Source organism: Choristoneura fumiferana, chromosome 9 (genome assembly GCF_025370935.1).
Source record: "Choristoneura fumiferana chromosome 9, NRCan_CFum_1, whole genome shotgun sequence".
Lineage (NCBI taxonomy): Eukaryota > Metazoa > Arthropoda > Insecta > Lepidoptera > Tortricidae > Choristoneura > Choristoneura fumiferana.
Window position 1 is genome coordinate 10921921 of NC_133480.1, and position 23902 is coordinate 10945822.

General features: G+C 36.5%; 2 protein-coding genes across 4 annotated transcripts in view; one reads left to right on the forward strand and one right to left on the reverse strand.

Moving 5' to 3' along the window:
- Positions 1 to 23902, reverse strand: part of Flo2 (flotillin-2) — a 320392-nt gene that overhangs the window by 149658 nt on the left and 146832 nt on the right. The window lies entirely within an intron of this gene.
- LOC141431216 (uncharacterized) overlaps positions 1 to 23902 on the forward strand; it is a 31206-nt gene that overhangs the window by 6504 nt on the left and 800 nt on the right. The window contains exon 1 of one of the 2 annotated variants that reach the window (XM_074092286.1): positions 8594 to 8898. The exons of the other annotated variant lie outside the window; for it this stretch is intronic. The gene's annotated coding sequence lies outside the window, so the exon portion shown is untranslated. Of the gene's footprint in view, positions 1 to 8593; positions 8899 to 23902 lie in introns of those variants that run through there. 2 annotated transcript variants of the gene reach the window in all.

The window sequence follows — 23902 nt, forward strand, 5'->3', positions numbered from 1 at the left end:
CTTTAAACTAATGAATTCTAATCCAAAATAGAGTGACAACGACATCAAAAACAAAAATTATCGTTCCTATATGAGTCAATCAAAAGTGCAAGCAGCGGTGTCTTTAGCCCATGTAGCACCCGTGTGCAATAATTACTTTAGCGCCATCTAGGAAGCGCGCGGCCAAAATGAAATAGGTATAAAGTGCCGCGGCCGGCGCCGCCCCTAACACCGCTGCGCCCGTGTGCAACGCACACCCTGCACTGCACTATAGCAAATAGGTAAAGACGCCTCTGAGTGCAAGTAAATTAGATAAATTCTGGCTACAGCGTTTTACAGCACCAGTTTTAACGTTCTGAGACAAAGATGAAGAAGGGAGGGGGAGAAGATGGTAAAGGGAGTCAAGTAACATGATTTCGTGTCACAAACATACACATTGGGTTCCTTACTGTGTTCTGTAAATAGCGAAATATTACTGCAATGTTCTGCCGCCAGAATGCAGCACTAGCACAAATCGTATAGTATTACAATTATTTTTTTGGAAATATAGCTCTACTATCAATCCTACCGATGTAAATATCACATGATGATGTTATTTTGATATTAATAACTATGGCACCATGATCCGTCATGGCGGCAAACTGTAAAGAGAACTGACGTTGTCATGGCGGTTTGGTTACGGTTTTTAGGGTTCCGGAGTCTAAACGGCAAACGGAACCCTTATAGTTTTGTCAAGTCCGTCTGTCTGTCTGTCTGTCTGTCCGTCCGTATGTCACAGGCATTTTACTCGAAAACTACAAGATGTATATCAATGAAATTTGGAGTACAGGTGTCTAGTCAAAGCCGATATTTAGTTTTGTAGTTAAATTACAAAAATAAATATTTATAGGGGGGGCACTCCATATACGTAACAGAAAATGTAAAAAAAAATAACTCGCATCAATGTGTGGCACATAGTTCGACAGCTCTTTTGAAAAGATAGTGAAGATTTCCGAAATTCGCTCCCAAAGTAGCAAAAATTGTGTTCCCCCCCCCCTCCTCTATCTTGTAAACCGTTTATCCAAAAAATATGCAAAAATATGGAAAGGTAACGCTTAATAAATACTTTCAACGAAAATTGGTTTCAACATGATCGGATATACCGTTTTTGAATTATTGCCGAAAAACTGCGCTTCTCAACAAAAGGACGTAAGTGCCGTGAAGATACGCTTTTTTCTGGTAATAGATTTTAAAACGTTTACAGAGTAAGTTTTTTAATTTTGTTATAATGCACATACTATTACTTGATTTTTTTCGTAATGGCTACGGAACCCTATCTTGGGCGTGTCCGACACGCTCTTGGCCGGTTTTTTTTACTAAACTGACCGTGATTGACCCCTGGTTTGTGGTTTGTGCTAGTGTCGCCCCGTGCAGAGCTTTGCGTAATATTCCCTATTGATGTTGGTTGTATAGTTAAACTGTTGTAACCTGGATTAATGTTACCTAAAGGGATTTAATCTCGATTTTACTTCACAATCACATCAGCCGCTAGTCCTAACCCGCTAAGTATAAGTATTTACTAAAATATACAATGAACGTAAAAAAACCACGAAGTATGACGTGACTGGCGTTAAAAACATTAATTGGTGCAATCACAAGCGTGAAACCGTCTGCTTGCCGTCTGTAGACGTCCATAAAGCACTGACAAATTAACTTTCAATACCTAATTGTATATAATCGTCTGTTAACATGAACACGTCAACATTGTATTAGAATTAGGAAAACTAGACAAATTTGTGAATGTCCAAAAGGCCCTGACATATTTTAAAACCAAAAAAAGCTTGGATTTCATTGGTTACTTTCCAGAAACAGAGTTTTTGACATAAGAAGAGATATTGTGTCCTACTCCTACTCCGGATCTCCATTTACCAATTCCTACAATGACTTACTGCGTTTGATAAAAAAAAAATCTTCATAACCACTTACGGGGAAAATTTTATCCAGATTTAGTCTTTACATCTTGTTAAGCTTAACAGTTACGTTGTGATCTACTAAACTAAGCTCGAATTTTATTCCAGCAACTGACCATTTGCCCTGCCCTGCAATGCTATGCCTTGCAGGGCCCAGTTTCTCGAAGCATTATAATAATATTAGTGTTTTGTCTCATTTTCTCACTCAATTTACGAGACAAAACACCAATATCAATACATTTGAAAGCTTTGAGAATCAGGGCCCCGGTCATTCTTTTTTCACTTCACATGAGATTTAAAGTGAAGCCTTTACAGAACATCGGGCTAGCATCAGTGCTCACTCAGTTCACAACAATAAAGTTTTCATGAAGATTAGTCATAAAGGAAAAGTACTCATACATATACAAAGGCTAAATTACATATACAAAGGCTACGGCTTACTATAAGGAAGCACAATGAATGCATACTTCATTCGCTGGTAACTGTGCTTTGTTTGTTCCGTTTAGTTTCTGTTTTTAGTGGCTGCCTCATTGAATTCATCGCAGATTTCAGTTGGAAATTGAGCTTGAGCGGTTAATAAGAATCCAAAAGGAAATATGGCCAATAGGAGTTATAATTGACGCAGAGTCTTTCTTGCTAGCCTAATTAAATTGTTCTTCATTGTACAAAACATCTTGTAAATAACTATTCTCCTGGAAATAGGTTATACCAGCTGTAAGGCTTGAAGCAAGCGTTAAAAGGAGTAAAAAGATACTTAAAATAATAAAAAGGTTAAATTGATTGCGTCGATAAAAACCTAATAAATCATTTCTGTGTGATGTAACATAATAACCGATAGTTGTCGATGATGAATATTGAACAGGTTAGGAAGTGTGCCAGATTCTGAAAATGGAACTCGGTCTGCAACAATGAACACCTCCATCTGTAGTAGATAAACATCCATCTGTAGTGTAGTAGGTAAACAAGCCACAAGGTCGGAAAGCATAGGTGAAAATACTGAAAAGTTTAATATAACAAAACCTACGCTACGCTAACCTACGGTAAGAATATGTAGACAGAAAATATTTTTTGAGAAAGTATGAACTAGTTGTTGTTTAAGATAAATATCGTGAAATCTTTCTCAGCACCCACAACTTCCGAAGTATCTAGAGATTAAGTTATAGGTAGGTACGTAAACAGTCAGATTCAAAAGTTACAAGATTAACAACAAGAAAAGTATTCAAATGGTGTTTAATGATTGTGTTACATACATATTCCAGAACTTAAGGTATATCAAGCTGGCTACCTGCATCTTAAAACTGTAAAATGTACAAACGAATTCCGTCTTCTCATGAACGAACATCGGCCTGATCTTACGAGTACGTTCGATTTTAATTACTGACTTGATCTAGCTGATAATAATATAGAGTACGATTCAATCAGTGTTAGAAAATATTTCCTACAACTAGGTCATCCACATAAACATTCAATAAGCAAGTTCAATAAGCATTAGTGAGGCGCATTTTGAAGTCGATTACATAATCGGTCGACTGGAGAGCATCGATCTTTCTCTGATTTCTCGATTACGCGGTTCGAGCGTCGCACGCGCACGCAACTTGTATGAGATATTTTTATGACAAAAAGCGTAAAAAGAGCAATCACGTGCGACAACGATGAAATAATATTAGTTCCGAATGGCCATTTCACCAAGGAAATAGGTACTTAGAATTATCGGCACTAAAAACTTGTAGAAAACACTAGAGAAATGGGTACTGGGTAGTAAGGGAATGGGGTAATAAATAGTGCATATGGCTTGTCTCTTTGTTAGTTCATACACTCTTGCTCTAGAAATGCGATATGTGTACAGTCAGCATCAAAAGTAGCTGCATACTTTTGTACGAGTACTTTGTTGTTTAACAGCAAACAAATTTGTCAAATAAATGTTCTAATACGACAAAGTAAAAAAGTGATCCGCTACTTTTGATGATGACTATACCTACCACATTTGGTGTGTTCTGTATACTAAGTATATACTTTTGCCGAACTTTACTATGTGCCCTCCTAAGCCAAAAGGTGGTAAGTATCTCAAAAAAAATACTTTTGAGTTATTTTTGCCATGCAGAATGTCTTATGTGTATTAATAACTAAGTGTTTTTTAATATTTAATAAATTGCAATAACGCAAATACTAGTTTTAATTTTCATTAAATACTGAACATCTGTAAAAAAATATCATTCGAAAATGAAAGAAGTTCTCGACAAGGCACAATCGATGAAACTGAAACGCGTATGTGTAGAACTCTTTCATAGTCAATTCAAATTGACTATGATTTCTTAGGCACATGTATGGGGCATCAACATGATAGTAGCACAAATACTTAGGTTCCACTTTAGTACATGAATCAGTTTCCTCCACTGTTCCTGTTTGAGAAGAAAATGGATTAGATCGGTAAGTTTCTGCTACTCCACTCTTGTTCCAAATTAAACGTTTTTTTTTTTACCATTTTCGAATGATACTTATATGCCTGAATATTTTCCTACAAGATTTTTTAATTTAACAGTGGTAGTGGTCAAGCTAACTTTTTGCTTCGAACAGGTGGTGGCGCCTTAATTTTGTACGGTTAACGAGATTTTCTGGAGTTGCTTTTATAGAATTGAACTGAATTATTAGTCGGTATTTATAAAAATGATAATTCGATGACTCCACTATTTTCGTCACCTATAGTCTAATATTGAGGCGAAATATGAAGGTTCGGTGACGCCATCTATTGACGAATAGTATAACATTTGTTTGACTTGTTTTTTTATTGTTTGCGTAAAAGAGTATTTTACCATTTTAAATTTTATACTTTATTCAAATGTAAGTTCTTGTTCACTATTCGTGTTAAGAGTTATGGCTGAAACATACAATACGCAGAAACATTTTTTTTTTAGATAAATTGCTATACATAAAGCGCCATCTAACTTCATGTGGCAGAATCATTTCTTGAAGTAAACAATCGCTACTCGACGACAGATGGCAGTAACTATCATAACTTTAGCATGGCGTGAACTTTCAAAATATGTATATGAAGCCAATATGAAGTATAATGATCATTTACATATATAAAGTATTAGTTCTACTTTTAAGTTACAAGAATATAAAAGATACAGTATAGATCTCTTTCTCAAAAGCGACGGAGATGAAATAACAACACGAATAGTGAACAAGAAGTTACAAACCGAGCGGCAAAAAATCTGGCCCTCAAATGTAAGCAGTAATAGGTAATTTCGTATGTAGTCTCGACTAAATTTTGTGCCGCTGAGTATATTTTTATAAAGTATACAATTTAAAATCATAAAATACCGTTTTATGTAAACAAGTCAAATTGTTTACTAAAATAAAGTTATACTACTCGTCCATAGATGGCGCAACCGGACCTTCATATTTTCACTTCAATCCAGTTTAGAACGAAACTGACACAATTCGAAATAATCTTCTTTTAAAACACAATCAGATTTTATTTAATGCAAAGTTTGTTTTGGAAATATGAATATTTCGAATTATATCAGTCATTCTAAACTACATCGAATTATCATTTAGCATTAACAATAATCAATTTTAACTTTGCTTACTAATAAATTGTAATTTCGATATGAATGTAAGAAGATTAAAATAAAAGTTCCTAAAAAATATTAAACTCGACGATTAATAGCGGCACAGTAGCGCCGACACATTGCGTATATGTATTACGCGGTATGACTACTCATGGATAGATGGCAGCAGATATCCCGTAATTACTAAGAATGTAAGCACTTCTAAGCTCTTATTTTTGCTTAATTATGTTTTTAACCCCCGACGAAAAAAAAGGGGTGTTATAAGTTTGACACCTATGTGTGTCTGTATGTCTGTTTGTGTGTGTGTGTCTGTCTGTCTGTGGCATCGTAGCTCTTTAACAGGTGGACCGATTTGAATGCGGGTTTTTTTTAATTGAAAGCAGGTTTTCTAGCGATGGTTCTTAGACATGTTTTGTCTAAATTGGTTCAGCCGTTATTGAGATATTGAACATTGCGGTGACAAAGTCGGGGGTTTACCAACTTTTTACTAGCTTCCATTACTTAACTAGTTTTTTTAGTTAGTAATAGTAATACTAATAAAATATAAATCAAAACTAAGTAAAATTTTACTCTCTTTCAATGGTCAAGTATCGTCAGAAAATATGATTAAAATATTTTAGCAAAAAAACTTGTTCAATATTACGACATTACGGTCGTATCGACATTTCAGAGAGATACTCTGTTGGCCTTCTGGATACCTCGCCACCCGTTCAATTTAGTTGTGAGTAGATACATAATTTTAATAAGCATTTAATTATTTTGCAATATGGCTACTTTAAGCGTGAAAACATAACAAAATGAACTCAAATTTGCATTCATAAGTTACTTACGTAAATTAGTGCGCAAAACCTAGCAAATTAAATGTATTCTTTCATCTTTCTTTCTTTCAATGATAGATGGCAGCACTATCTCGAAATTATATGAATAATGATGTGCTTTGCATGTGCTGTTGTTTCAACTCTTTTGATTTGACTAACAGTGGGAGATGTACTAGCCATTTAGCTACGCATCGCCGTACGAAAAAGAAAATTTCTTGTCAACATGACACTTCGTGTATTGATTGCGATTGTTCGGTTACATTTTTCCAATTTTTGTACGGCGCTGTCATCGTTCATCCACCATTACCTCTCATATTTCGTTTTCTAGATTTTTTTTACCGTACAACGGCAAAAACTACTAGACACTGGCAAAATTCTCCTCCAATGGACAGAGCCATATTTTTTTTTTAAAGAAACAACAATTTTTGTACAAGATATTTAAGGTGTTGTATAAAATGATTGTAAAAGTACATTGTATCTCAAGGAATTACGAACGTGAGTCTATTAGAAGCCCGAAGTCGAACACTGAGGGCTTTACCTCCTGCGATCCACCATACAAAAAAAATGTACATTGAAAATTAAACCTTAATATCTCATAGATAAAATCGAAATATTTTTTCTGTAAATTTGAATGATACAGAGAAAATTACACTTTATTCCTTTTTCAAAAGATATAGATTCAATTGCTATCAATATGTACTAGTAAGTATTATCACTTTGAACCTCAGGAGGTTAATGAGTCGATGTTCGTTCCAGTACGAGTAGGTACCGCCCGTGCGACTATAATGTTTTTATTACATTTTTGTATCGAAAATACAAACTGAAACATGTATGCACAGAAAAACCAAAAAAGAGACCAGCACTGGGCATCGAACTCGGGTCCTCAGTATTCCGTGCTGCGTGCCATACCCCTACACCACCACTGGACAGGAATAACAAATTTGGAGTTGAAATAAAAAATACAAAAATACTCCAAAAACCAATCATAATACATTTATGTGAGTAAATATGTGTATAAAATTGTACAGGTAAGACAAAAACGTGGTGCTGGCGTGGTGTTTCACTATAGGTCTTATAATTAAGCTCAGAATTGCTCAGCGAGCTATGGAGAGAGCTATGCTTGGGGTTTCTCTACGGGATTGAATCAGAAATGAGGAGATACGTAGAAGAACGAGTGTCAGCGACATAGCAAAGCGAATTAGCTCGTTGAAGTGGCAATGGGCAGGCCATATAGCACGGAGAACAGATAATCGTTGGGGCCGAAAGGTTCTCGACTGGAGACCGCGGATCGGCAAGCGCAGCGTAGGACGTCCACCCACGAGATGGACGGATGACCTGATTAAAGTCGCGGGTTTACGGTGGATGCAAGCCGCTTCCAACCGAGGCAACTGGAGGTCTATGGGGGAGGCCTAAGTCCAGCAGTGGACGTCCTATGGCTGATATGATGATGATGATGATGAAGACAGAAATATAATTTAAAAAAATTACGATATCGATGGCGCAGCCCGGGGCCCAAGAGACATGTCCCCCATGCGTAGAAAAATGAAAAAATATAGTCATCGCTGAAACCATCTCACTTATAAAAAGCAAAAGTTTGCCCATCCCCATCCCAACTGTCTACGTGAGACCTGCCAGGTGATGCAAAAGTCCGTGGCCAAAGAAGACAGCTCTGCGCTATTTGAAATATTAGGCCATTTTATAATTTTATATTACAGTTGTTTTTCTTTAGCAATTCAAAAACTGTTAGGAACTCTACCATGTCAAGACGTTCGAAATTTTTTTCATGAATCGAGTACAAAATTTTACAATGAACTCCTTATAATGATGTAATTAGTACCAAGTATATCGGCATTTATTTTTTTCATTTTCCAACTATAAGCTTAGCGCCCGCTTTAACATGTTTCTTTTAATGTCACAGTGACATGCTTGACAAAGATTATATTTTTGAGCTTGATCTTGAACTATAAGAATATTCTATGATAGTATTAGTAATAGGTCACGATGAAATAAGTTCACTTGTACCTGCCCCATATCTGTGCATTTAAACTGAAAAAATCAGAACGAGAGATTAATGCTCTACTGGTACCTACCACCGCGTGATCTTTCGCAAAAAGCGACAGCGCTGCTACGGCTTTTTTTTAATTTGTTGCTCGGTGTACGTCGTTGCTAAATTTTTTTTGCGCAGGTCAGCCTTCTCATTCAATACCAAAACCAAACTCGGAATCAAATAATAGTCGTGCGACTCTCCATCGGTATCTGTGCCGGCCGGCGGCACTCGCGGCGGACCGAAGCGAGACCGCGCACGCGCGTTCCCCCAACCAACTTTCTACATTCGAAATTCAAAAACAAAACAAAAAAACTTTATAATTACAAGCAACCAGTGTCACAGTGCAAATTCATTCCAAATTTTTATTGTTTCAAAATTGGAATTGATTTTGTTTTGGCAAAAAGTGAACGCATAGAAATTTTGGTGAATGAAATGAAAGTGATCCGATAGTGGCGATTTCAGAGACGATCGAGAGTTCTCTCGTGGTTTAGTTTCGCACGAATAATTTTGGATTTAAACATGGGCTCCAGGTACGTAAAAGAATTTAAAACCTGTTGATTGTAACTGGTACTATCAGGTACAGTTTGCTTACATACACAGTATGGCCTCCCCTGCACTTTTCATCAGGTGAGAGAGGGGTCAATCACGGGTCAGTTTTATGTTAAAAAAAAACTTTTGTATTTAGAGTTATTACAGCGGGTATTTACACTTAAGTTTCAACCAAGGACCCCATGCTCAGAAGGTCTACGCATATTATTGGAACCATATAATTAGTAACACGTAGGTACAGTTTGATTAATTCGAGTTAACACTTGACAGATGGGCGTGCCTTCAGTCAATTTTCAACTTTGACGTCATACAAATAACGCCATTTTTTAGTATACCGCTACCCACGTTTACAGATTATGTAAAAACTATTTTATTTATATGACCTCAAAGTTGAAAATTGACTAAAGGCACGCCCATCTGTGAAGTGTTAACTCCAAGTAATCGTACTGTATCTAGGCTTGAATCTTTAGATGCTGCATTGTCTAATGCAGTCGGAATCACAATCGTTTTCACCATTTCTGTCGCACGGTATACTTATATGAAGGTAGAAAGAGATATATGGTAAATGCGAGCCCGCAAACGCCCGGGCGTTAGACAATACGTCATCTGGTCTAAGCCAATATATCTCAGAAGCTTTTGCCCGCGGCTCCGTCTGTGATGAAGTCGTTTAGGCTATCCCGCGGGAACTATGCTAGTTTTTAGGTATACCTATAAAAACTATGCTATGTTCTTCCCAGGGTCTTCGACAATCTCCATGTCAAGTGAAATCTAAACCGGTTCAGCGGTTTGAGCGTGAAAAGGTAACAGACAGACAGAGTTACTTTCATGTTTATAACACCACTAGTAAGGACTAAATAGTAAGGATTGCATAAACTCGCCTATACAGGCAGCATCTTCGTAAAATAATCGAATCTGAAGTAAAAATGATCGAATAAATTAATAATTACAGTAACAAGAACTCACGTTCTTACTCACTCCAGTACTAAAATAATAATTTGGTGTATTTAGTAAACGTACTGATTTATATTTTCCTAGTAACATATTATGTCTCACAAATAACAATCACCATCAATACCTATCCAACTAAGTAAGTAGCTTGACGTTATTTGAAACAAGTTATCAATTAAAAAAAAAACATAATACTTAGCTATGACCCCAATATTCAAATTACATTTAAAATACCACATAATGAGCAGTATTAACACAATATTATTTTCATTGTCTTTAAGTAAAGCCAAACCGACATCAACCGACTACACAAGTAAACACACAATCATTACAATGTCATTACTTTAGTGACATTTTTAACGGGAAAAAAGTGGCAATATGGACAAATAATAGCCAAAAAATATGGTCACAGAATAGGCAGCAACAACAGTTTAACAATTATAACAATAGACTATCCAGTCACCCAAAATGTAATGTGGATATCTCCAGCTTTTAAAATATGCAATATCTTTTCTGATTCTAATTCGTTGCCATTTCAAAATACTGTCAAATATTCGTTTGGGCACAAACAACAATTGTCAAATAGGCAAAGTTGATAAAAAAGGTCAATTTAACTTAAACTCATCGAATGAAGACGGGAATGTCAGCACGCTTGTAACAATATTATCGTAACTTTTGCCTAACTTTACATCTAGTGTCTCTGTATAACATATTTATTTGAGTGCATCCTTCGTATTCTTTTAGGAGATTTAGCTCACTAGGATTCATAGCAAATATCAGCAAATATAGTCAATCACTTTTATACACATGCTGGGCTAAAAGATATAAGAGCACAAAGTTTTATGTATGTATGTACGTCCGCAACAAAGGCTGTTACGGCCATAGTAGAAACAGAGAAAATAACACAAACAACGGGCCACACTCTTTAAGCCTGTCAACTCTGTCATTAAAGACCACTCTGAGATATTGAGGTTTCGAGAACTTCTGTTGCAATTTTGCAACCTTCCATGAAAAGGTCATATTTATAGATGATGAAAGTAGTTTTGGAACTCAAATGGTCGCAATATTTTTAAAACAGGTTCCTTGAGAACCATAAAGATGCGGTGCGCCAAGAATTTTCGAAATACCCACGGGATTAGAGCGCCTGATTTCTTTTGTTTTTAAAGCCTGTGTAAAGCCTGGGGCATAAGCTAGTATTCCTATAAACAGCCGCGAAGTAGCAGCGCCAGCTTTCATCCATGCACATCAACATCTAAACAAACATGCCCATGCCTTTCTCCGTGGACACTTGTCTAGTCGACAAGCCTTCTCACAGGTTTCCTCCTCACTTTTTACATGAGTTAATTGAGGGTAAAACTCAGGGAATGCCATCCGGTACAATTTTGTACGGAAATAACTAGTTAACTGGTTAATTGTCGGTTGTTAACTTTGTTTTGCAGATTGCATTCCTCAGGAAAAGTTGTCTTGGAAGAAGGTTAAAAATTTGTAATTTTGTACTCTCTCATGGTCATGGAGATATTCTCCTTACCATTGCCTTAGCGATTGTTTGGCCATTTTGGACGTAAAGTCTACGGAGAGACTAGAGACGGAGACGGAGACAGAGGGGTCTAGTGGAGGCTTTTTTGACGAATACTGAGGTGTATTGCAAGATATGTATTACGTGAACGTTACTAGAAACTACTTACATTGTGGAAACAGTAAATAAACATTTTATACGTATAAAAACACATATTTACAAGTCGTTGCATCCGTTCGCTTTTATGTAGGAGTGTACCGTTAGAATGACTTCTACAGTGCATGACTACACTACATGTGTATCTTTCTCAACTAGCTTCAGTAAACTTCGGTAAGTTAGCTGAGAAAGCAAGATAAATAAAAACTTTTCCGACAAAAAACGATGGCAAAACATTATTCAATACTGTACCTTATTTTAATAGTTATGTTACGTCTATATCTCACGGTAGTTTAAATCACAAAGATATAATAAAAAGACAAGTTTGTTTGTAAATCATGAATAGCATGATCCAGCGCAGCCTTAATAAGTCCAATAGGGATGAAAGTTAAGGAATCCGGTCTAACGACATACACCTATGTCGGGAAGATAAAGTTTATGATTGATAATAGCTAGTTGGCTGGATGTTAGGCAGGGGGCTCGATATCTCCACACTTTTACAAGATAATTAATATATTTAACGATACGACTAGATAAATAATTAACGTTCTTGAAAACTCTGGCTTCGATGGTTTAGATAAGACGTATTCACTGTGAGGACCAGGACAGGTACCTACACTGCATGCGTTTGCGTGACGTTAGCGCAGTGCCACTGTTAAATATGAATTTAGTAGGCATTTGAACGCACATGCGCGGTAGCGGCTCCTGACAAAATCTCGGGTTCAAATCCGAAATTTCCAGCCGTCAGTGAATGCGATTACCGGGAAAGCACAGTTGTTTGTGACTGGGTTCAAATAAAAGACAAGCAACACAAACTTATTAGATGCATACGCATTAGTAGGATTTGAACTGGAAGAGATCCCTTTAAGGGATAAGTTCGCCTTTGTACACCTTATTATCCTGTGTTATGTTATTTTCATGTGTTTTTATGTACAATAAAGAGTTTTACAATACAATACAATACAATTTGAAGCTTTGGAACGACAGCGGAATCCGTTGACCGATGTATGTAGACGACTTTATGTTGTTGAAGATACGAAGACAAATTCGAACTTATCCGACAAAATACGATGGCAAAACATTATTCAATAGTCTATACACATGTCACTCATGTTTTTTTTTATTCGACTGGATGGCAAACGAGCAAGTGGGTCTCCTGATGGTAAGAGATCACCACCGCCCATTAACATCTGCAACACCAGGGGTATTGCAGATACGTTGCCTACCTAGAGGCCTAAGATGGTATACCTCTAGTGCCAGTAATTTCACCGGCTGTCTTACTCTCCACGCCGAAACACAACAGTGCAAGCACTGCTGCTTCACGGCAGGATTAGCGAGCAAGATGGTGGTAGCAATCCGGGCGGACCTTGCACAAGGTCCTCCATCCCAGCCTATATACGTCCCACTGCTGGGCACAGGCCTCCTCTCAGAACAAGAGGGCTTGGGCCATAGTTCCCACGCGGGCCCAGAGTGGATTGGGAACTTCACACGCACCATTGAATTGCGTCGCAGGTTAGTGCAGGTTTCCTCACGATGTTTTCCTTCACCGCAAAGCTCGTGGTAAATTTCAAATGCACAAGGTCCTCCCACCTGCAAATCATGTACCTATTAGTAGTAGAGGTATGCCCAACATGTTTCTTTAAAGAAGATCCTTTAAAGAAACATGTCGAGATTACTAGTAGAGATACTAATCAACATTTGTATGTAAAGTTACTCACATTGGGCAGAAATAATAAACCTAACCTTGAAGTAGATACGCTCTCTAATAATTCCTCTCTTGCGTGATTCGATAAATAATAAATAGGTGCGTCTAACCATACCACAATCACCAAACCCACACACACATGTAATAACAAAATATGTATATAGCAAAAAATAAATATTCTGTTTACTTATGTTAATTACAAGTGGTAATTCTGAACACGAGATGCACTGTAATGATTTTACGTAAATATGCACGTCCTGTGTCTGCAAATCTGCGATGTACTTCAAATGCGAACTCATAAGCATCATTACAGTAATGACGAATCTAAGGCAGACACAATGTAGTTTCGTCACGCTACGGCAACAACAGGGTTAAATTAAGCGAGTAATTTATTAAAATTGCACGCAAAGCCTAGGTCACTACGATACAAGTTAATAGGTACACGAACCAGCATTGACCCCATTAGATACTATTAATTTTATTGTTGACACGAAGATTTGATTAACTTGTACAAGTAGTACTTTTATCGTATCTACTTACCGTATGTATAAATTAGAAGTCTTCACTTAGGCAAAGCTTATTTAGATCAAACTAGAAATCAACAGACAAATCGGCGGAGATAGTGCAAATCTGCGTTACTATAGCATTGGATAATTCCGCGTATCTGACAAATTTGGCCAATTTCCCATTTTTACTCCAAATTCATTAAAAAAAATTAAGTCAAAATCATCCCCTATAAAATTAAACGTAGTGCAAATACGCGGAATTTAAATAAGCGGATTTGCAATATCCCCGAAGAAATGATTAGAATTTACCCATCAAACGTCATTGCGGATAACGTGACCTTATAAAACAATGGATGTAAAAAAATCAGAACTAGAAGTGTAGAAATAAACATAAATTTATATAAACAGCAGGAAGTCAGCCTTTGTAACGTAAACGCTGCTTGGCGATGTCGATGATACTTTCACTGCAAGACAATTTCATGATACCAGATAACTGCACATTAAATCACATCGCGTTTGCGCTGCAATGCCATTTAGACCTCAGAGAATATCGAACCGCTTACATCACCAAATTAACATTATTTCATAACAAAACAATTAAAATCACAGTTATCACATTGTTACATATCCTCACCATCAATGGAGCGCCATCAAATTGGTGGAGCAATGAGCCCAAAGAAATTGAGAGTGTCGTCCATAATTTGGTGTTACGCCACTCACGCGCAGTGGCTAGCTAAACATTGAGTCAACAAAACAACGAAGCGACCTCAGCTTTCCCCAACGCTGGACAAGAGTAAATCAATCACTTACGTCAGTTAGACCTGTCTGTCATCAGCGATCGATTATAAACTCTAAGCTGGACATGAATAGGGGAAAGAAAGGCGTGACAGTAGTAATGGGGGGCGAGTACCAGGCTGGCTGCACGTAGGCTATTGGAAATGAAACCGCTGTCCTACTTGGGACATCGCACAGGTCATTTGGTGCTGGCAATGAATTTAACTGCGGTTAATGAGGGTGGAATTAAACTTGGCACAGATATGATGTGACCGGCACACGGGTACGGCTCAAGCTGGTTTAAATTTCGTAATTAAGCTGATGTTAAAATTACTCAGCAACCTAAATCGTGAATAATTATGGATGGAGATGGAATCAGAAATGAGGAGATACATAGAAGAACGCGGGTCACCGATATAACCAAGCGAATTAGCTCATCGAAGTGCCAATGTGCAGGCCAATATGCAGGCGGCTTACAACAGGAGGTATATGGGTGATACCCATGTCCAACAGTGGACGTCCTATGGCTGATCTGTTATGATGTGAATGATGATGTTACAAGTAGTATTTGGCTACATCAAAATATTTTTTTAAGTCAGTGTGCTAATGCGAGATAACAGTGTTATCTACTGTACTTCTTCTTATATAAGAACCTTAAGGAGGTTAAAATTTGCATAATTTGAAGCAACCTTAGCACACGAATAATATATAATAGGATAATTGATTATTCAGGCGACGCCCCGCCCCGCAGCGCAGTCGCAGAATACGGTAAATTGGCACAGATACCGCACAAACACCTTTTGATAAAAATATCACGATGTCCAAAAGTTTTATACGTAACGACAGAAAAAGGCTTTAAAATACCACATTGTATTTCACGTTGAAAACGTAGCCACAATTTATTTGACATACTTAAGGACCACTACAGATTGCAACCACGGAACTGTCACACGGAACCCTAATAAATAACATACGTACTCGTACATATAAGAATGCCTCCGGCAAAATACTGAAGTGGATATCGAGGATCAAGGACCATTATCTACTAACAAAAACATCAAAATACGAAATCAGAAATAAACCCGAAGTAGCTTTAAAACACACAAATGTTTATTAAGCATTTATATGCAGAATTAATCCTCTAACTCTTTACAAGATTTAAGACACGTCTACTTCACCGGCTATACCAATTGAGACCTAAATTCATTGAAGTCATTGGAATAATAATAAACCCCCTTTTTGAACTGATTCCTCAATACATACGAACGTAATGATGGCATTACGCATGCTTTCCACGTAGGACTACCGGCACTTGTGACCACACCTGAATACCATACCATGTGGTGTGATTGCATAGGCCATAGGCAATGACTGACTATGGACTAAAGGAGTTCTAAGATTAATTGGTTGGCTGGGTGTTCGTAGAAGATCTAGCAACAACAGAGTCTATTGTTGCATACATAAGTAAAATAAAAAATATTATGGGACAGCATTATTAACATCATATTATTATAAACATAGCAAAGAAGAAGCAGACAGCGAGTTAAATTATCTAATCTGACAACATAATGAAAACAATAATTAGTTTAGCTATTAAGAAAGGGAACGCTGCCAGTAGCGCTATGGGGACTCCTTTAAATAATTTGTTTCAGGTTTTTTATGTGCCTCTAGTTTAGGATAATTATACATGAATAATTATAATTTCGTTATGTTGTTAGAAAAAATAAATTTTAAACAGTCATATTGCTTTATAAAAGTTACAATTTCATTATAATATTATAAAAAACCTGATAAAGAGCAATTGATGTCGTGGTGCGCTAGAATATCGATCTAAAAGTTGTCAGAATCTATCACGTAGAGCACAAATGAAGGTTAGTTCTGTTCGCTAATACGATGTTCATGAGAGTTTTCAAATATGCTTCTGCAATATGAATTAGCTGTCACAATCATTGGGTCAAGGAGGAGGTCGTAGAATCTTAAGCAATTCGTCTGTGAATCTTCAATAGTTCCCTTTCTCGATTGTGAAGATGCCGTGACTACAATAAAATCTTGGAAAATATGTGCAGTCGAACCATTTGATTCCTGAACCACCGTAGAACGTTCTCACAGTAAGTATCGCAGTGAATTTCCTTGTCAAGCAATGCGATGTTACTATGACTTTTCTACAAAAAGGTTCCACAGCGGGAACGATTCAGTTGGTTCGATAGTACTATTAGCATGTCTTTCTAGTTCCGTAGACTTGATAATGAATATTATGTTACGTCAAAAGATGTAGTGAGTTAGAGACTGTTTTCTGAATAAATTATTCTGTTAAATTACATATAACTAGCAGTTGCCCACGGTTTCGCCCCTGTTCCAGTTTTTATTTTTATTTTGTTTAACATAAATCTTGTCCTGACAATAACGAACACAACCAAAAAAAAGTTGTTCAATTTGGTGCCGTCGTTTGGAAAGTTATACAAACAAGTACATTTCGGCGATTCATTATTGTTTATATAGTTAGAAGATAGATCTTTTGCAGTTGTAACGTGTTGGTGAAATAAATAAAAAAATATGTAGTGTGTTTACGCTATTACAACACTTGAATAAATAGCGATTTAACATGCAAAGTAATTACGCCATATTTAGTGACAGAGTTGATTTGTGTGTACGTTTTTGTGCTGTCACCGTGTGTTGGAAGCATTTTTAACTGATTCTAATTAACCTTAAAATATTTGTATTGCACTGCTACCACAGAATATCTAAGAATGTGTAACTGCAAGTGGGAGTGCCGCCAAAATTTTTCTAACCGAGGGGAGTAGTCGTGAAAAGAAATGAAAAACACTACTCTAAGGTAGTACATATGTTTCTGAACTGTTAGATAGCACAACTGCCAACATAAGAGAGTTATCTGATCTGTTTAACGTAGATAGTAAATACCTAGCAAATATGTATGGGATTCTGTAAATCAACGAAATATTTACTCTTTTTTAGCTTCTTTGGTGAGACCTAAGAGACGATGCTTTAAATGTGATTCAGAGAAACCACTTTGCAGACATGATAAGTAAAACGTTATAAATACAAAAGTAAATCAGCTCTGGTAACAGCCTGATGGTTACGGACCGCGTTTTTATTAAAGAACACGTTTCGGACACGTCAAGTGGGACTGACACAGTGACTCCCATCGCATGCTGTATCGGTCAGAACACTAGAAAGGGTCTCAAACGGGTTTGCGTTCGAATGGAAGCCAGTCTTGTACAGTTATAATTTTCCACAGGGACACTGATATAACACATATGCTCTTTGCTCTGTATCTCTAAGTCACTTATGTTCCATCAAACCGTACTTTGATCTACTGTGCAATCTTCCACAGTTAACTGAACTTCATAGGTAATGAATGATGTTGTATTGTAATGCCTAACAAGAAAAAATATTATGACACTTAGATCGTTCAGTTTAAGGTCCCTAATTCCCGGTAGTGGCAGAATTTAATAACATTATAATAAAAACGAATGTTTGTACCCGAGTTATAGAGGTATTTATTTATATCTGTATGTATGTTCCCATAGTGGAAGCTTTGCTAAATTTGGGACTAAGTCAATTAATGTATAAATTGTCCCATGTCATTTATTTATTGCTGTATTTACTGTAAGAAGTGGGACACGGATCAGAGATTTTGCCTGTGTGAATACATGAGGTCAAATTTTACCTTCTAACATTGTCAACAGCAGAATATCTAAATATCCATCGGAACAAAAACCTGTCTAAGATAAAGCGAAGCGACGTCGCGCAGGACTTACCCATACTACCGTTACTTCTACAGTTAAATCAGCATTCTAAAATGACGTTAGTTTGTTTACCCTCTTCATAAACAACATTATTATTGCATTATATATTCTCAATTCTGTCATGTCATCGCGGCATCTCAGAGTTCGATTTTGATTTTAAGCAATTTGTTCGATTGTTGTTTTGCTGTTGTTTGGTTTATTAGGTACTAGTTATGTTTTTAGGTTAATTGATATATGGACCTCCACAAAGTCACGCCTTAATTTAATCATTCAATTGTTCTTTTTTTTTTTATTCGACTGGATGGAAAACGAGCAAGTGGGTCTCCTGATGGTAAGAGATCACCACCGCCCATAGACAAATGCAACACCAGGGTATTGCAGATGCGTTGCCAACCTAGAGGCCTAAGATGGAATACCTCAATTGCCAGTTATTTCACCGGCTGTCTTACTCTCCACGCCGAAACACAACAGTGCAAGCACTGCTGCTTCACGACAGGATTAGCGAGCAAGATGGTGGTAGCAATCCGGGCGGACCTTGCACAAGGTCCTACCACCTGCACTTGTTCACTATCAGTTAGGAACTATTTCTGACAAATATAAATTTTCAGCTACTTCTACCTAAAAATTTACCTTAGTTTATGAATAGTCTCTCCAAAATGTAATATTAAAGCGTACCTATGCGTGAGACTATTCTTTATATTTTTATAATCGCATTATGGAATTTTGTTTCGTTTTCTTAAAACAAAAGAGGACAGATAATGTTGCAGTATCATGTTGTTACGGTGTGTGTTAAACCGTTCCGAATTTATTAGAGCAAAACGACTCTGGTGTTCTGTTTTAAGTATTTCCTTGGACGATTCCATCGCGTGTATTCTGTCATTTTAAATGATAAAATGATAAATTTTATGTTGTTATTTCAATTATACACAGTATTCAGTGTCTAAATTATGATGTTTTCACGAATAGATATTATATATGCCAATATTGACTAGGTACATGTCTTAATTCGATTCGGAATAAATGTTTATTGCTGCACTACACAGTATATTTTGACATATGGTATCAGGCTAAATTAATTAATGCAAGATTATACTCCTAATTGCCGTGAATTTAACACAATTTTGCTTTCATTATGTTTCACAAAACATACATTAGCCGTTTCATAGGACTTTCTCCCGGTGAAAGTGTAATTTAAGTGATTATTCACTACATTTTTAGTGCAACATTTCCTAATATAAATAATGAACTATAACCTCTTATCCGGCTACACCGCCATTACTACAGACTGGTTTGGCGGGGTAGTAAAGTAAAAAAGTTTATAGTTCATTATTATGGACCTCCGACAAGGTGACCTAATGCCTAATGTACCCAAACTCACATAACTGACTTGTTAACTAGTGTAGTCAATTATTCAGTTGGCCAGCAAGTCAGTAGTGGCATGTTTACCAGGAAAAAAGTCCGGTTGAAACGCTCGCAACGGATACCGCACGCCACGCTTTTTGTTTGCTTGCCGTTTACCGTTTAATTTAGTTAAACCCAAGCGTCTAACTAAGGGCACATAGGCGCCAGCAGGGCTACTCCGAAATTCGAGACGTTCCGTCCCTCAGGACACGTATATTATTTAATACGGGAGTCAGAGGGACGGTACGATACGAGCTTCGATTTTCGAATTTCGGAGTAGGCTCTCAGGCGCATTATGATGCGTGCGTGAGCAAAGATATATACTGATTACACTAACATCACGTGATTATTGATGATCAGAGCAATTAAATGTGCAAACTCTTTATATTGATATTAAAGATTATGCTTTGGTATAGATGCTAGTGCTAGAGCTTAGATGCTTCAAGCCTGTCAAAGAGCAGGATGCATTTGTATATTATGTTTCAGTACAACAAAATACCTGGTTGTGACGTGATTGCTTAGCAATGTTATTAAAGCAAAACTGCTTTAAAATGCATATTTTCTTTTTATTCCATCACATTTCAGTAGAATACTCTTCAATATGAGTAAGTAAATTTAGAAACAATTGTTAAAGCCACCAGACGAAGCTTGTCCGTCACAGATGTTGGGAATCAACTGGTGGATTCGCGACGGCCATACAACATATTATGTTTATGCTAATGCATACATAATTTCAAAGAGACAGTTGTTAAGTGGAATTACACGGTTGACGGGTACCATTATTGGTGGGTAATCAGCGACTTCGGGTAACTCAACAGTTAAATATTAGTGTACCTTTCCAAGAAAGATACGGACGTGAATTAAATGTTTGTATAAGCATAGACCAAATTTACATTTGCGCTATGCATCTATGGTATAACTCAAAAATAGACACTTCTTTCTAAGTTCTGTGGTCGGGCATAACTTCTTCAGCAAAATTTAATTTTGTTTTATAACTTAACGGGGGTCTTTGCTAAAAAAATACAATACTTCGTCAAATAAACCTACACGTAACATAACCAACATACACAATTATAAAGTATCGTAATATATATCAATTATAATAAAATCGTTAACGTAATAAATTATGAAGAATCTTAGTTACGACAGATAAAGAAACAATTACGTTTCCGTATTTCGTGAATAGAAAAATCATGCTTGAATGACTATGTAACGAATGCATCGATGCATAATAATTAATACGAACATGATAATGTTCAGTAATGTACGAGTAAGACGTTCGGGTATACAGCATGTATACCTTCATTAAGGAATACAATTTGGCTTGATGTAACGAATATTCGCATTCGCATTCGCAGCATTTCTGCGAATGTTTTGCGAATATAAGAAAAAATACAATTATTAGATAATAGTAGGTTAATAAAATCAAAGTACATTCATTTCTTATGTTTTTTATACAAGAAAAAATAACTTAACCTCGTAATCACATTATCAGTCTTCACTTAGTCATTTGGTATTATTTATTTATTTACTTTGCGATGTGTTCGTATAAACTCGGTAATTCTCAGAACAAAATACAAACGGTACGCACTTTGTTCGAACGAGACTGCCATAGACAATTGGCGCCAGAACGAAAAACTGAATATTCGCATTCGCATTCGCGAATGTCGGTAGCAGATATTTGCATTCGCATTAGCATTCGCGAATGTTCAAAAAATGACATTCGTTACATCACTACTTAGAACTACATAGGTTTATATTTTTGCCATCTGGCTGTACCTAAGTAAAAAGACATAATGTTAAGCCTCGCATGTTTGCCTTGGAACACATTTATGGTCAGCTCCAGATTGTTAAAGAACTCTTGTCAAAGGATTAGCTCAAATTCATTACTTTATTATACAGCGGTCTGACTCTAATGGGCAAGGACCGAAATCCTAAGTAGAGTCTCTTCTCAGGAATAATTATAAATCTTTTGACTGAAAATAAATACATTTCATTGTCACATAATATTACAAGCTGTTGCGAAGTATTAAATCGTAAATCAATGTTTTATCCGTTAATACTGTGGCGTTAGTTATGAGGCTTTGTACACATATAGGTTAGAAATACCCTCAGCAATACGTTCTATTATCTTTACCCAGAGTGTAGAGACACGTTGTATATTTGTATGTTAGTCGTCATCTATATGTCCATCAGCTGCAGGTACAGGTGTTTTGCAACTAAGATTTACGTCGTACGTTTATAGTTAGATAATCGCTGAGCTGTCTTCATATGTTTACTTCCTCTAATTTAATATACGTAATTGCCCTTTTGCTGTTATTCTTGTATGTCTTTATATTTAATTTATCTGTCACATATTTCAACTGTTTTGTTTATATTATTATTTTCCCTTTTTATTTATTACTTACACTATTGAGACTGTTATCTTCCTTTTTTGTTTCTCATAATACCTAATTATGAACTCTACCTTGTTTTTTATTTCATTAAAATGTCGCTTAAATCAATTAGGCTTTCAACGACCGGTATGTTTTTGCTACAAAACTGTCTTCTTATAAAAGACGACAGAAATGGATATATTGTTGTTGTTATTAATTTTATTATGATAATGCTTACTTTTAGGAACAAGTATAGTTATTATTTATATTTATATATTGCTGAGCCCTAACAGGATAAATGTTGAGCCTACATACTTTTTAAGATCTTCATCACAACATTTAACGCAATAAGGTGTTTGAATTTGAGTTTGGCGATAGTCTATTAAGAGGATATATCTCTGTGTTCTCTGTTTCCGGTGTAGAGCGCAAAATGCATGCACCGTGGTGCGCGTGATATCGTTAACGCCCGCCATTTTGACCATCCATTCCTACTTTCGCCTTACGTAACAAATGCAATGCCTTCAATCTATATTGTTATTAATTGATTTATATACCGACTAAACATGCAATTGCTATTCACAAGTTAACAATCTGCACTTTCTACAATGTTAATCAAGTCTTTGTATCAAAGTGTTTCAAAACATTCGTCAGTAAAAGCGACAGTTCGTTTGCCACTAAGTCGTCTACACCGGAGAGTGAAATTTCACGTATAGTCGCTAAGCGACCTTAATTTTTTAACGTCTTTGGTAGTTCGCCATCTATTGCTGCTTATCACGAAAGATTATCCTAATTATAGCGCATTTTTGTTGAAAATTTGGGGGCGCAAAATTCGCCAATTAGGCTGGTAAATTTACCATTTCAAGTGAAAGCTGCAGTGACCGTTACAAGAAACCAGTAATAAATATTGTTAAATAAAATACCCCTTTGCGGCTTCGATTGTTCGTGTTCCTTATTCAAAACCAAGATCATGTTTTCTGAAGCCACTTGTCATCTGGCCAGCAACTTTTATTTGAGCGTAAACGATTCGTAGAACCTGTTGAAATTTCTCTCGTCTTAATTTTAGCCGACCTCACGTTCTGCAGCCTAACGTTCTACTGTACTGACATTAAAACTTTAGTCAAATGACGTTTACACTACTTGTAAATAAACATGTGTAAAAAAATAACCTATTTCTAAAGCAACATGATAACGATAAAACGATAACAAGGACAAGGTCAACGACCGACCAGCTGGCAAGAGATGTTTACTCCATACCCCGATAGATGTCACTATACCGTCTGGCTTGATTCTTACATCGCGCTATCGTTTGTTTCTCGTAGAATATACTAAACTCTTAATGGTGCAACTTACAAATTGCCATCAGAAGGGTCTTAACTGACTCGACTGAACAGCGAATGATGAATTCGGATATGATATTCATGATTCCATTCCGCTCGCTAGCAAGTCAACTATCGCAGACTTGCTAGTCGATGAACTGACGCTGTTTTTGGCCAATTTAAAAATCTTAAATTAATTTTGTGCTCAAGTCTACTATTTACGTGTACTACTTGCTTGGTGTATAAATAAATATTAGTATTTAATTTGTTTTCACCTTCCTTCCTTAATTATATGGTTGGTTTGACCCACTGCAAGTGCAAACTTGAAAAAAATGCTTGCTTACCATCCTTTCGGTTGGGTTTAATTGTGAGTTGAAGTATGACTTGTAAAATGCGTTTACCTGAAATCAAATATAAAGTTGAGTTAATTAATACAGCAAAATCATACAGTTACAAAACCTACGATGATAATAAAATTGTAGCTAGATTTGTGTAATTACATTTCCTGTGACCTTTTGATT